We start from the raw sequence: 13,732 nt of genomic DNA, 5'->3' as shown, positions 1-13,732 counted from the left end.
ACCACTGCACCTTGAACCTGACGTCTTGAGGGGGGGGGGGGGCGAACTCGGGCGGTCCGCTCCCTCCCAACATAATGTCCCATTTTCTGCTCATCTTCACCGAGTTTTTTTTTGTTGTTTTCACCCCTCGACGAGAATCCTCCATACCCCGCTGTGCTTTCCTCCCAACTCATTGCTTAGCACGTAGCCGCCGTATGGCTATTTCCAGCAGATAAGGGTGTGGGATATAGCTCTGTGAGGACTTTGTCAATTCATGACCAATGGCGAGGTCCTGCATTATACACTAAGCTGAGCAGGAGAGCAGGTTTGTTTTATTCACAACCTTGTGGATTCAAACAGATTGCTCAGACTAGGGAATTGAAGCAGATACTATCATACAGGTCCAAGACATGGAGAGAGAACAGGTAGGAATAAACTATGTATAAAAGCGCTGGTAAGCTTCAGCCCCGGGCAAAGCTACATGGGCTACGATGTTACCATCCCCAAAGCCACAATCAATTCTTGGCTTCACAGTATCCAAATGTTTATTTTTGCTCGGTTGAAGTATAATGACAAGTCGTTCGGAGATACAATTGTACCCTTGGCTCGCGCCGGTATTACAGAGCGCCGTGGCCACATTTACCTCGGTTTTCGGACGACCTCGGAGAAGATCGAAGCAAGTTCTAAACACTGACAGCCTGAGCCGTCACTGCACGCTGTGAATCGGGAAACTGGGTTTCTGGGGCCTGTTGTAGAACCAAGCACACGCGTCCATCTCTACATAACATCCAACCAATTTGAACAATTCAAATCACTCCAGATTTCAAATCCTGCATGTCAGGACTAACAGCTGGAACATATTACTGCCCTATCCCTCCTCTATAAAATAATGCCCCCATCACATCCAAATACATTATCATCTCATTCAAATTCATAACACTGATGGCTTTCAAGCATCATCTATGTAATCCTGGAATAATTTCCCCCCACGCGCATGTCCATAACTGGAGCCATGAATAACTGCTCCGTGACAAAATCTTTTGCAAAAGGGCAGGATGTATGTGTCGGTGTTGCTACGGATCCGCTCCGTCTTCCCTGACATGCTCCTAATCTGCCCTGACGAAGGGATGCGCTCTGTCGGTTAGCGGGGGCTCCACCGAGGCGGCGGGCGGCCCCGCAAACCCCAAATCCCACCTTCACCCCAATCTTTCCCTCAGCCTCCGACACACTACATCCATAAGTATTCCATTAACCCCGGTGCTACCTGTCTGAAGGGCCAGACATGGCTAAATCAATGACTTTGTGTATGTGTCCGCCCACGCGAGCTTTGTCTGTTTGTGTCTTTTGTCTATGCTAATGCGCCGCACCTGGCCACCCGTCTTTTCACTGTTTGCATCGTCGCTGCTGGCTCCTTGTCAGCATTGCTGTAGACGAAGTCCATGCTGCTTATTAAAGTGCTCATTGGCTGCGGATACGCCCCTACGTCTTTGCTCCTTCACCGCAGGGCCCTGTAGGGCCCTTGCTGGCTCCGGTCCCCCCCCTACAAAACAGCATAGGGTCCCAGGCTAGGGGGTTGGGAGGGGGTGGTAGAATCACCTGCATGGAGCTGGTGTTAGCTTAGGGGTTTTGAGTAGAAAGGAATACATCACGCCCACAAATGTGTACATCCATGTGTAGAGGATGGTAAACGGAGCACCGTGTTGGAAATGGTTCCATTCATTCCGTGGATTCTTAGCGAACCCGAACCCTGGCCTAACCTAGATGAACCCAGTCCATCTTCTGCTGAGTTTAACTGCAGTGAAAGCATATTTTGGGGCAAACAAATTGCCCCCAATCAGACAAGCTATCCCCAACTTAACCGGCTTGAATCCAAAAATGTTCTCAAGCTCGCAAACAAACACACACACACACCCCTACACACACACAAAAAAGCACGAACTAGCAAATATCATTTTGGGGTAATCATGCATTTTCCTAAAGCCATGCATCCCATGCATCTCTCTCCCACTGGAGCAGGCTGCCATGCCACGGCACTGATTTACCCCTGTGATACCTCGCACTCACACTAGGGGGCAGTATGTGACCTAAAAACATGCACCGACCAAGCCAATGCCTTGACAGGCCCATGTGCCGAGCTCCAGAAATTAAATGAAAATTTGAAGTCAAATTGATGTTATCCTCTATAAAAGCAATCCTCACAGCACCCATCAGCAACGCTCCTACAAAGCCATGTAGCCACGCCACGAATTTCAACGGCCTCTAAATAATCATATGTTCTGCGACCAGGCTTCATGCATTCTTTCAAAATGAAGCCCAGCTCATAGTGGCAGGATTAGTGCCTTGTCTCTTGTTTTCACTGCATAGTTTTACAGATAGTCATTCACTGTCTCTGAAAGCTGGCAGCCTTTGGGGGCTGCTCACACAGATGGAAATTCTTTTGAGAGTTTGAGACCTGTATGCAGGTGTAGAGTAATTTAAAGACGTAGACAAATGTGTATTTTGACTGTATTTTTGAAATTAATTTCAAATGAATCTAGTGGCTGCAGAAGTCTGGATCCATCGCAACACTTAAATTGACATCTGGGTGTTGCTTTGGCCCATCCAGTGTATCCAAGAAACGGTTTGTTTTCAGGAGCCCCACATTTCGACATGTGCGCCTTCAGACGATCTCCTCGCACACGATTCCGTCCGCTCGAATTGCTGCAGAGAACAAATGATGAGCGGCACCAAACACCCGTTTACGTCGCCGTTTAAAACGCAGGTGGGCGCGACCATGGCGCTGACACGTGCGCCGGTTCTATGAGCAGAGTCAATTAGCAGCGGCTGCAGATTATTTCTTAATTAAATAGGGGGCTACCTTAACCACAGAGGTGCAGCCGCTCACACCTCACAGTGCAACACTAACAGCTGCCAGGCCTTGTTCTGCCAGAGAGAGAGCGAGAGAGAGAGAGAGAGAGAGGGAGGGGGGTGTTCATTAAGCAGCGCTATCTCTCCTGGGCTTGTCCACCTGCCTTGATCACGTTTGCATTAATAATGCATCGCCGAGTGCAGTAATACAACCATTACATTCGCTGCTCTCCTCAGCCTCTCGCTGGCAGCCCCGCCACCACAACATGGGGGGAAAATTGTAATCTTTTTTTGTCTCCTTCATCCAGGGCCTCCTCTTATATTGCCACCCCAAAGAACACATCGCTGCTGTGTATACACAAACAAACACACACACACACACACACACACACACACACACACACACACACACACACACCAAAATGGCTTTACCCTTTCTGTTTTGGGTTCACTACACTTTGAAAACAATACAGTCGACACGGCTTCTGCCAGATGAAAGTTGACCATTTGGAGTCACAGTCTGAAGAATGTTCATTCCTCCACAATTCTGTATCTAGTATGATATATATATATATATATATATATATATATATATATATATATATATATATATCGCAGCGACTAAAGAACAAGAGTGTTTGTTGCTCACTGAGAGAGCGAGAGAGAGAGAGAGAAGTGCCGATTGATAGGATTCACAGCCGCAGACATGCCTTTCAAGGTGACCATGAATTTTAATGGTTGCAGGAATTGTTTGGGAAGATTCCCTTCAATTATTGGGCTCCCCTGATAGGAATAGATTGGGGGAGATTTGCATAGATTTTCCAACACCTGTAATTAAATCGAAATGTGGCGCAGCCTCTCTCAAACAGCGGGCTCTTGCTTGTGCAAGAGGTCCAAAAAGAAAAAAGCCCAGCTAAAAAGACACCGTTTCCAGGGATCACGCTCTTGTTAAAATTCACAGAATAATTGTCTTTGTATAGGAGGGCAGTATATCCAAACAGTCAATAGGAGAAATGGAAGCAGTTGCGGTGCAGGCGTGACTGCTTGCTGGTAGGGTAAATATGACTTATTATTTCCTGATGTAACACTCCTAAGCCGGAGCTCAGATTTCCATTTGGAGGCAAACATTAAGGAGATTCAGGAGCCATCCAAATGGCCAAGTAATTAATGTTACCACGCACGCCCAAGATATTAGAATGTTAACAGTGTTGGAGCCATGTGATTCCGAATACAGAGTGAGGGCTTTATTACTACGGCCCAGACAGGGGGTGACATCCCTCCTAATTGGGGACATCAGAGTTCCTGCTGCTGCGTCTTATCCTCAGTTCAGATCGCTCCTCTTTTTTCTTTTTCTTTTCTTTTAATTTATTCACTTTCCCTTCTCCCCCCTTCTTTCTCCCACTCTCTCGCTCCTTATCACTGGGATTTGCTCTCATTAGCAGTTCCCCCCCCCCCCACTCTCCTCGTTTGCATTTCAAGTGGCGGCGCTGTGCAGGAGCAGTTCCATCCCTCCCAAGCCAGGCATAGGGGAGAGATGGGAGGGGAGAGAAGGAGCCGACGCACACGTTCGTCGATGCTTCATCATGGCACCACATCCCCGACATCTGGGGCTGTCTTTTTTTCCTTTTTCTTTTTCTTCTCCCATGAGCACCGGCGTGTCATTAACAGGATTAATCTGGGCCCTAATTTCCTAATGATCGCTGTTTTAATGTATGTGAACGAGTGCAGTCTCTTGACTCATTACCGTCAATTTGCCTGAGACACACATAATCAGACTCTCTAACAACCCACCAACATTTATTTTTGCTAATATGATTTCCCCCCCCCCCCTCTCCACTGTGGATAGAGCAAACACAGTTTAGTTCTGGCTGAGTGGATTCCCAATCAGTGCTTACTAGACGCCTTACCAACACTGAATGAGAAACATGACATTCATCTGTGGATGTGTGGCCCAGTCTTACTGGGATAAACCCAACAGAGGTTGCTTAATGTCTTTCCACTGAGCAACTGCGATGCTAAATATAACATATGACCCCCCTGCAATAAAGTTTTAGTGCCAACAAAACATTGCCAACAGTACGAGTTTGAACACAATGTGGCGGAAAACCAGTAAGCCCACTTAAACATGAACATCAAGTGTAGCGTTGACTGGGGAAACGGTTTGGGGTTTTGTGGCCGCTGGTACCACAGCGTCCAATAAACACACAGATGTATTCAAGCCCCGGGGCGGCTGCGGGGCAGACCTGTGAAACCTGGCCATGGTGTCTTGGTTTAAGGGGGAAACGTCTCAAGGATCTTTACCCAGGAGGATCCTCTGTGGCTTCTGTGACAGTTGACCTATAACCCCCCCCCCCTCCTAAGCCTCGCGGCGAATAAAAAAAAATAGAAAAAGTGGTTCAAGTTGCATCTTTGCAGGTCAGCGGCCCCCGTGTGATTTCATAAAGCTGAGCCTCAACAGAAAGCGAGGATGACACAATCTTTAATATTAAAGTTGGACGTATACGTATGCTGGCCATAAAGGATTGTTTACATTAAGTATTGAACAGGCTTTGTGTGCAAGCAAAGACTATTCTGTCATTCGCTTGGTTTTTCACGGCTACATTGGGCTCAGCACCAACATATATAAAACAGACAGATCTCTGTGATGCGGTTTAGAGAAAGTCTGTTTCATGTGTCATTGCTGATGAGATGATGATTTTAAGGCCGACACAGTTTTAGTAAATTTCTTCTGGATACAAAAAAAACGTGTTTTGGGAGGGGCATCTTTTAGAGGCAGATTCTTTTTTGCTTTGTCGAGTTTGGGACGGAAGACAAAGTTCTTTGTTGGACATGTAATATAATATGTGCAAAGTTGTGTTCTTGTCTGATAAATACTTTACCACTTTCACTGAAGTGAAAGTACAAATACAACAAATACCAAGTCAATTATAAGTAAGTAATAATTGACTTACTTAAGTAAAGTTTTGTTTGTAAAATCTTAAACTACTAAATTATAGCTGTGAGATGAATGCATTTGAATAAATAGTCCAATATTCAAAGTATCCTCGATTCATATGAAACCTTACGAAAAGTAGCTGCTCATTTTTTTTGTGTTTTCCTACAACACGCGCCAATTTCCGCTGTTAACATGCGTACGGTCTTTTCATAATTAACTTTCGTCTTCACAGACAACAACTTAGTTTGGTGGTGGCAACAAAACATCTTGGTTAGGTTCAGGAAAAGATGGAGAAGTACTGATTACATGGTGTTACATATCGTGGGATATCTATGAAGTACAGCGCTTTATCTTTTGTAGGTATAGCTATGAACGCTGGATGAGACCAGCCTGCAATATTTGCTATTAAAAACATAAAGCAGTGTTGCGACTCAAAATAACGAATAAACTACGAAACCAAAGCATATTTTCAACCATCATGCAGCTCCTACACATTTACTGTTGTGTCAATCTGTTAAATGTAAACAACAATCAATATTCATTTGGGTCATTCAATATGCTCTGTGCATGGATGGACTACACGAACAACTATGTGTATCGCATCTGACATTAAATACTGCCACACAAAAGAGATTTCATTTCTTCTTATTTAAAAAGAGAAACAGAGTTACAAATCAGTGGTATGGAAGACACCCCTTGAAACAAATTGCATATTCACATTCACATCACTATACGGCATGTAACGACTATGTTGCTAAGCTCGCTGCACGTGTGCAAATGTGAGTGAGGTGTCAACAGAGGAAGCTAAATCTCACAGCTGCCAATAATGCAACACTCGGGGCCCCCCCAATATTTGAAAACTCGTGTGAAACGCATTTAAACATGACTGATATCTGATTTCATCTGTCACGATAATATTAATTAAAGTCCTCTAAATGCCAGCCTGCTAATTGGTTTGCACCTGCACGCGAGGAGCAGATTTCATGATTAATATTACCCCCGGCTCACCCCTCTATCCCCGGTAAAAACTCCCGGTACGAGTGGAGGAGTGCAGGGTAAATATTGAATCTGGGACTTAAAGTCCTGCCGCACTCGGCAGAGCAAGGGAAGGAGAGGTGCAAGAGTTGAGAAGCCGTAATTAAGGAGCTGTAATCAGGCTCGGAGCTCGGGGGTAACTCCCTGGGTGTGACTTGTGATATTAAACCATGCTGTCCTCCTCCTTCTGTTTGTTGTGCTTCACTGGCTGGAGCTAATCCCTTTTAATATAGCCGCAAATATGCAAATGGCCATTTCAATATACCGGCCCCGGCTAGCTACCCTCTTTTAATTCAGCAAAAAGTTAAGAGCAGGACCTTGTCAGTCAAACTCCTCATAACAATACTAATGTTTTCCCATTACGCACAGTCCAACTAATTAAGGGGAGGTTTGCGTGGTGAAGGATTTGCGGCTCCCAGGAGAGTGCAGGGACGTGGCTTCTTCCACTTCTCGGTGCTGGCCTCGGGCGGATCATAAAGTTATTTGCTCGCACTCCTCAAATCTTCATGAGATAATGCAAAATCGTGAACGCGCGGCTTTGGGTCGGGTCTGGACCGGCTCCCCTGGCAGAGGCAATACTCTGCACACCAGCAAGTCGCCGAATGAAAAGCTCAGCACCACCACCTGTGAATAGATGCTGCAGTTTGCGAGCACAGGGTTCGAAAGGCCAAGTACCCCACAATGAGATGGCGGCATTTATATCCTCGCCACACAATTCATAAATAATGGATGAATCTGTAGATCTCCAGCACCCTGTGCATCTACATGTCACAAGTGACTCAATGATGATACCATAAAGCAGAGCTAAAGTGGTTTAAGGTCTATTCTGTGCAAGTCTCAGGATAAAGAGGGCTAAGAGAACCAAGGGACATACTTCCTCTAGTATTCCCCCCGCAGCCTGTGGGGAATACTGGAAGAAGAAAAACTCTGCTCTCAGCTGCTTAACCTCCCCGACTAAAAGCAACCCCGAGAACACTGTTACTGCCGGCTGACGGTGGGAGTTTCTTGAGCACAGGCCGGGGTTTGCTGCTGGATTCTTGCCTCGTTTCGCTAATGAAGTCGCAGTGAATGAATGTGATGAAACTCAGGTGAACTTCCTAAAGCATTTCAAAGCAGACCGGTCAGTCCTGAGCTGCAGGTACAGCGTAATGTAGGAAGTAGCTTGGCTGTATGACGAGTATGGCGGCCCAGAGAGCTCAACGCGCTGCTGCCTAAAGAAACCACAGATGCGGAACGCAGTCGAATGAGGAAAAGATCTTCAAGACTTTGACAACACCGCACAGCGTCACGAAACCGCTCGCACCGCTAACTAGTTCTTACAAAGACATTAGTTGTTATTAAGTATTTACTCCCATTAACTGCCAGGTGTTACTGTTGTGTGCAATAGTTAACAGAAAAACTAACGTTAGCTTGCTCATACAGTATGACCCGTTTAGCCTGAAGAGTAAAGGCCTTTATACACAAATGCCAAATACTCACATGCAAATATTTTCCATCAAAACTATTGATAAGGGCAGAGATGCGAATTTTGCAACAGTTGCAAAACTTTTTCAAGAAAAGGTTTCAATAGATTCAAGGAAGCAGAAGACGAAACAACCAGGATCCTATCGTCTGACAGTCTGTCTGAGGTAAATGGTTGTGTAGCCTGAGTCAGATATTTTATTGAGTTTCCTTTCAGGGAAATGCTCTGAGTGAATTTGAGTTCCCTCTGGTAAATGGTTTAGTGCTTTTATTGTGAAAGGTAAGAACAGAAGAAGGAGATCTGGTCTGCTCTGCCTTTGTCAAGGTTGAAAGGAGTAATAAAGTTTGCTGTCTTGGTTCGGACTACAGAGTCACCCTGTTGTTGTCCATCATAGCGTACGTTTAAAATGTCTGCACATAAAAAATGACCCTGGTCTTAAGAGATGATGGAGTACGATCAACATATCTGACCTGAACTGGATAAATGCTTTTTAATAACTTAAAGAGGGAGGGGCGAGGATGAGCGAACATTTAAAAGCATTTGGGCTCGCTTGGCAGAGCAGAAATAGCTACATTACCCAAATTGATAGCATAAAAACAAAGGGGAAGTTGAGGAGAACAGCCTGATTATCACCTGATAAACTATGTGGGAAATGTGAAAAAGCGTTTTATGTAAAATCTTTAAATTGTGTCATTTTCTGTTTTTGCACCTTTGCAAAGTAACATTTTTTCCACCTCAAAACGCCACTGAACATACCTCAAATTATGAAACAACATCCCAGTAACACTTGATGAATGAGTACATAATGTGACTTAAGTTTGTATAGTTGGACATTTCCCTCTCATTCTTCTGCTGTATTTTCTGTATATGGTTGTGTATACGGTTGTGTATTTGCGTCATGTTTCTGAATCAGGTTGTGTTTTTGTTATAATTTGGATGTTTTTTCCGTGTTTGCACTGCATGTCATATGCTGCATGTACCATCTAGTTGTTGTTTTTTCATTTGCTTGTGTTTTGTCTATTTGCATGTTTTTAATATTTTTGTATTTTATTCGCAGAGAGTGGAGCTCTCAAGGCCACCGTAGTTGTGCCTTTAGAGTGTGCACTGTGCATTGAACCAAAACACAGCCTTAACCTGTATTAAAGAGCTAATCAGAAGATGGGGTGATTACTGTTTGAGGACCTGGTCTTTGTTACTTGTAAAAAAACACAAAAAAAACATGACATAGCTATGAAGCCCCACTGAATTCACAGATAGCTTGAATCCCTGTGAGATGTTAATAGGCATCATGCCTGACTTGACAGTTGCTTGAAGGTGTTACCTCTAACAGAGAGCGGTGCTGGGCTATGACCTGATGTTAATGGTAGTCAGATGCATCCATATAGGTGCGAATGAGGTGAAAATGAGCCTGGAAAGAAACGGCTGAGACCGTGTATTCACAGTGTGTTTGTATGTCGTGTGCTGCTTTAAACAGATTTAGTGGATTAGACTCAATACAGATGCCCAAGAAAAAAAGAAGAAGAAATCTCACAGAATACAGAATGATGGGTACACTTGCCTCTGCATCCCCCCTCAGCAGCAGCTGTGTTCAGTCTGGCAAAGGCTTTCCGACGTTCATTTTAACTCGCTGGGTAAACTCAGCCACCCTTCAAATAGCTGTGGAAGAGAAGAAGAAAAAAATAGCTCCTTCAGTGGCTGTTCAATTATTGATTGACAGTAAAAAGCTCGTGGGTTCATTAAGATCATAGATGTGCTGGGGGGGTAATGCTCCAAAACTGGGGTAACTGCACAGCACTTAGTCACAGATGGCCTGGTAACAGTGCTCAATAGCTGGGAGGAAGGAGCGCAGACAGGAGCCCCTGCCTCCCACTGAACCTGGTATTGGTGTACCATTAAACACCGAGCCAGACTGTTCCTGCTAAGGATCTGTGTATCTGCTTGAGGGGAGCTTGCAGCAACAGCCGCAGACAGCCTCCTTGAGGGTACCGGCGTAAAAAAAAACGTTACCTCTTAAACAGCGCTCTCGTTAAGAGAAGGAAACCCTCCTCCACGTGACGCGCCGTGCGAATTAAGCCGTGCCCGTCTGCTGAAGCGCATGAATATCCATACGGGTGATTCAAATCAAAGCGTAGCCGAATGCTTTTTCTGAGAATGTAGAATGGCAATGTGCCACGGCCAACGCACTTCTGCCCACATCTACACCAAGCGGCGGCAGCAGCAGCTCTGAATGACATTATCTGACAATCTTGCCTGATGGGCGCAGACGGTGTACCTCCAGAGTCAATTGATTGGGGAGTTTACTGCAGGGAGTGAGGGGTGAAGGCTGGCTGTGACACGGCGACGCCAGGTAATGGGCCTATCAACGGAAGCAAGCACGAGTATGAAACAAGAGGACTACTTCATTAAAAAACCTGCTATCTAGGTCACATGAACTAACTGCATAAAGATCACTGAATTATTAACTATAATTGGGGCACCTCGTTGGAAAAAGATTGAATCAAATGAGGGAACCTTCAATAGAAGGTTTGTAAAAATGGAGTCTGTTTACAACACAGAATTGCTCTTTAAATGAAATTATGTCTGGGGACAATAAACATGCTTAGAAATAGCGCAATGATTGTTGTTTCCCGCCTGCCAAGCACTCATCAAAATGTTAATTTGAAAAGACTTTCTCGACTTGCTGTACTGTATGTTCGTAATTAAGTCGGCGAGAGGACTTCTCCATCCCCCCCGAGGTAGGCCAGGTTAAATTGAGTTGAAAATGAGATTTTAGCATCCAGCGCAATAATAGCAGGGAGCTGAACTCGGGTATGATCTCTGTTAATAGAGTGAGAGCACAGGAGAATTTGGTGTTACGCTGTGAATAGAGGCAGAACAGGTGGAAACTAGGATCCTTTTCATGAACAGGCATGAAGTCAATTAGACGGGAGAGAGGGAGTGTGAAGAGTGGTGGGAGGGACGCGTGTTTCGGATGCAGGAGTTTTGGCAGACGTCACGTGACCGGGATGAAGCAGACTTACAGTAGCACTGAGAAAGAAAAAAGAATTCTGCGGCAACAAGTATAAGTTGAATTGTCTGTTACTCGTTATAGATGAGAAAAAGGGGACGCTTTTTAAAAAATCTTTTTAACGTCCCAATTAGGCTTCTTAGTCAACAATTCACTGAAAACAGGCAGCACATGCCAGCAATACATCCACATTATGCATCTTAATTTGGGCTTTTCTTCTAATACAGCCTAATGCTGCGTTCACACCAAACGCGTCGCAAATTATTCACGTGAGTAGATTACATACAAAGTGTATGCACAGACGCGATGGCGCGGCGCGATGGACGCGAATCCGCGTCAAACGCCAAATCGCCCCAATGCGCGAGTTGAAATTTTTCAACTTCTGCGAAATATTCGCGTTACGCCCGGCGCGATAGCCTATCAGCGTTGAGTTGCTCCCCCTGTCATCAGCGACGTCTTGCCGTTGTTGAATCAGGAAATGAATCCTGTAGCCGTCTGTGTTCACCCAGAGCTCTACGATCCCTCATATCAATAGAGACCGGACCAAACTATGTGTATAAATGTGTGTGTAAACCATATAGTACAAACAATGAATAGACGCTGCCGTATTTACGTCTAGATGACGTTATTCTGACTGTTGGTGGAGCTGCTACAATGTTAGCATAGCCTAGCACCGATCCATCCCTGCTCCATTGAGAAGACAGGTAGCCTACAAATCGGCATCATTACGTAGTTATTTCAGAGTCCCTTTTTGTCGGTTTATTGCCGTTAAATCACAGCCAAATCAGTTTATTTTGTGTTCATACAGCTGTAGTAAACAGCGACGTGTGGCTTGCACAATGTGGCTTGTGGCCGTGTGGCTTGCACAGTGAATACACCTCGATAAAATCCATGGAGCTCCTCTGGACAATATTATGAACCCAGACATGACGGCGTTTAGTTTCCCGGGATATCTGTGACTTCCACAACACGTACTAAGCAGAAATAGAGGTTATTTTTTGAGTGGTTACATTTAAAAGATTAGGCTGATGAAATTCAACATTTTTCGTATTTTCAACATGCCTTGGACCAAAACCAACTATGTCTTAGTGCGTCTCTTCCCCAGTCTGTCTACGGCTCTCTACCTCAAGCCCTGAACATTGACGTCATTAAAAACGTGTCATCAATATGTACTCTAACCGAAAAAAGAAAGGCCAAAACACCTGGGCGCTGTAGTTTTTAGCAAACATTTCTCAACCAGTATTTGTTGGTGGCAATCACGTGCGTTAGCAAGTTTTTCTGCATGACGAAGGTGTGCATGGAATCAGCTCAAATAAACCGCAGTGCCCACATTCATCATGATGAAGGAACATGTCACCTTGTGCACTAATAGATTCTAGCTTTATGTCACAGAGGGATATGGGGCTTTGGCTACACGGGCAGCACTTGTCAGTGGGATCAATTCAGTTTTGGTACTCGGTACTGCAACCAACACTTATTCTCACTGACCATTAACCTGCTGACTATTTTTCTCAATCATTCAAATGGACTACAAATGGAAATGTTGCTGTTTTTGCTTGAACAATAGCAACATTTGCTGTCAATCGACTGATTGATTCATTGACTCGTTATTTCCACTCTGTTGGGATTTGCTGACAATAAGAAAAATATTGAAAATTGCCAGACATACCCACAATCTACATTTCACAATACTCATCAACCGTTGCAGAAACAATGTTTTATTTATAAGCATTATGGTGAAGTGTAAATGTATATTCATATAAATTGAAAGCAGTGGGAAGATTTGCTTTTGTTGTTCCGTTTTCAAACATCGTCAGCTCTAAATACAGATTGTGACAAAAGATTGGCATTAGTGCAATTAGTGTCACTTTGCACCCACATGCTGAAAATGAACATTGACTACAAGTGACCGCAGTTCCACTTACACATCCTCGTACACCAGCGAGAAAAGAATCAGTGATCCAACGCTCATCCCCATTGATGCGTCGCGGCACGCGTGCAGAAGAGATTGTTTACAACGTCGTCGCCGTGGGGGGTTAGTGGAGCATCTTTTCAATTAGACCCTGTTGTCTTTATTATTCCAAATATGCAATTAAGCTAATTGGCAAGATGACTCTTTTGTGATCCATTGTGGAGGATGATGAGGGGCAGGCCTCGTCGGTCCCCTCTCTGCCCAATTCGTTGGCCTTTCATTGTAATCTGCTTCACTAGGCACACTCTTGCCCTTCCCCATTAGGACTATCCCCAGTGGAGAGCATTTTCCTGCATTACACTGTAACGGGCTTGTTAATAATACATTAATGAAGAGCTGCTCCTCCAGATTAGGTGGTGCCCCCTTGATAATGGGGAGCTGGAGGAAGGCCAGGCAATCACCTCTCTGTTGTAATCTAACCTTGGGTTAAATAAGCTTTTGATAGTGAGTGAGAGAGAGAGAGAGAGAGAGAGAGAGAGAGAGAGAGAGAGAGAG

This window comes from Anarrhichthys ocellatus, unplaced genomic scaffold, assembly GCF_004355925.1.
Source record: "Anarrhichthys ocellatus isolate YVR2014 unplaced genomic scaffold, GSC_Weel_1.0 scaffold67, whole genome shotgun sequence".
NCBI lineage: Eukaryota > Metazoa > Chordata > Actinopteri > Perciformes > Anarhichadidae > Anarrhichthys > Anarrhichthys ocellatus.
This window is presented reverse-complemented; position numbering follows the sequence as displayed.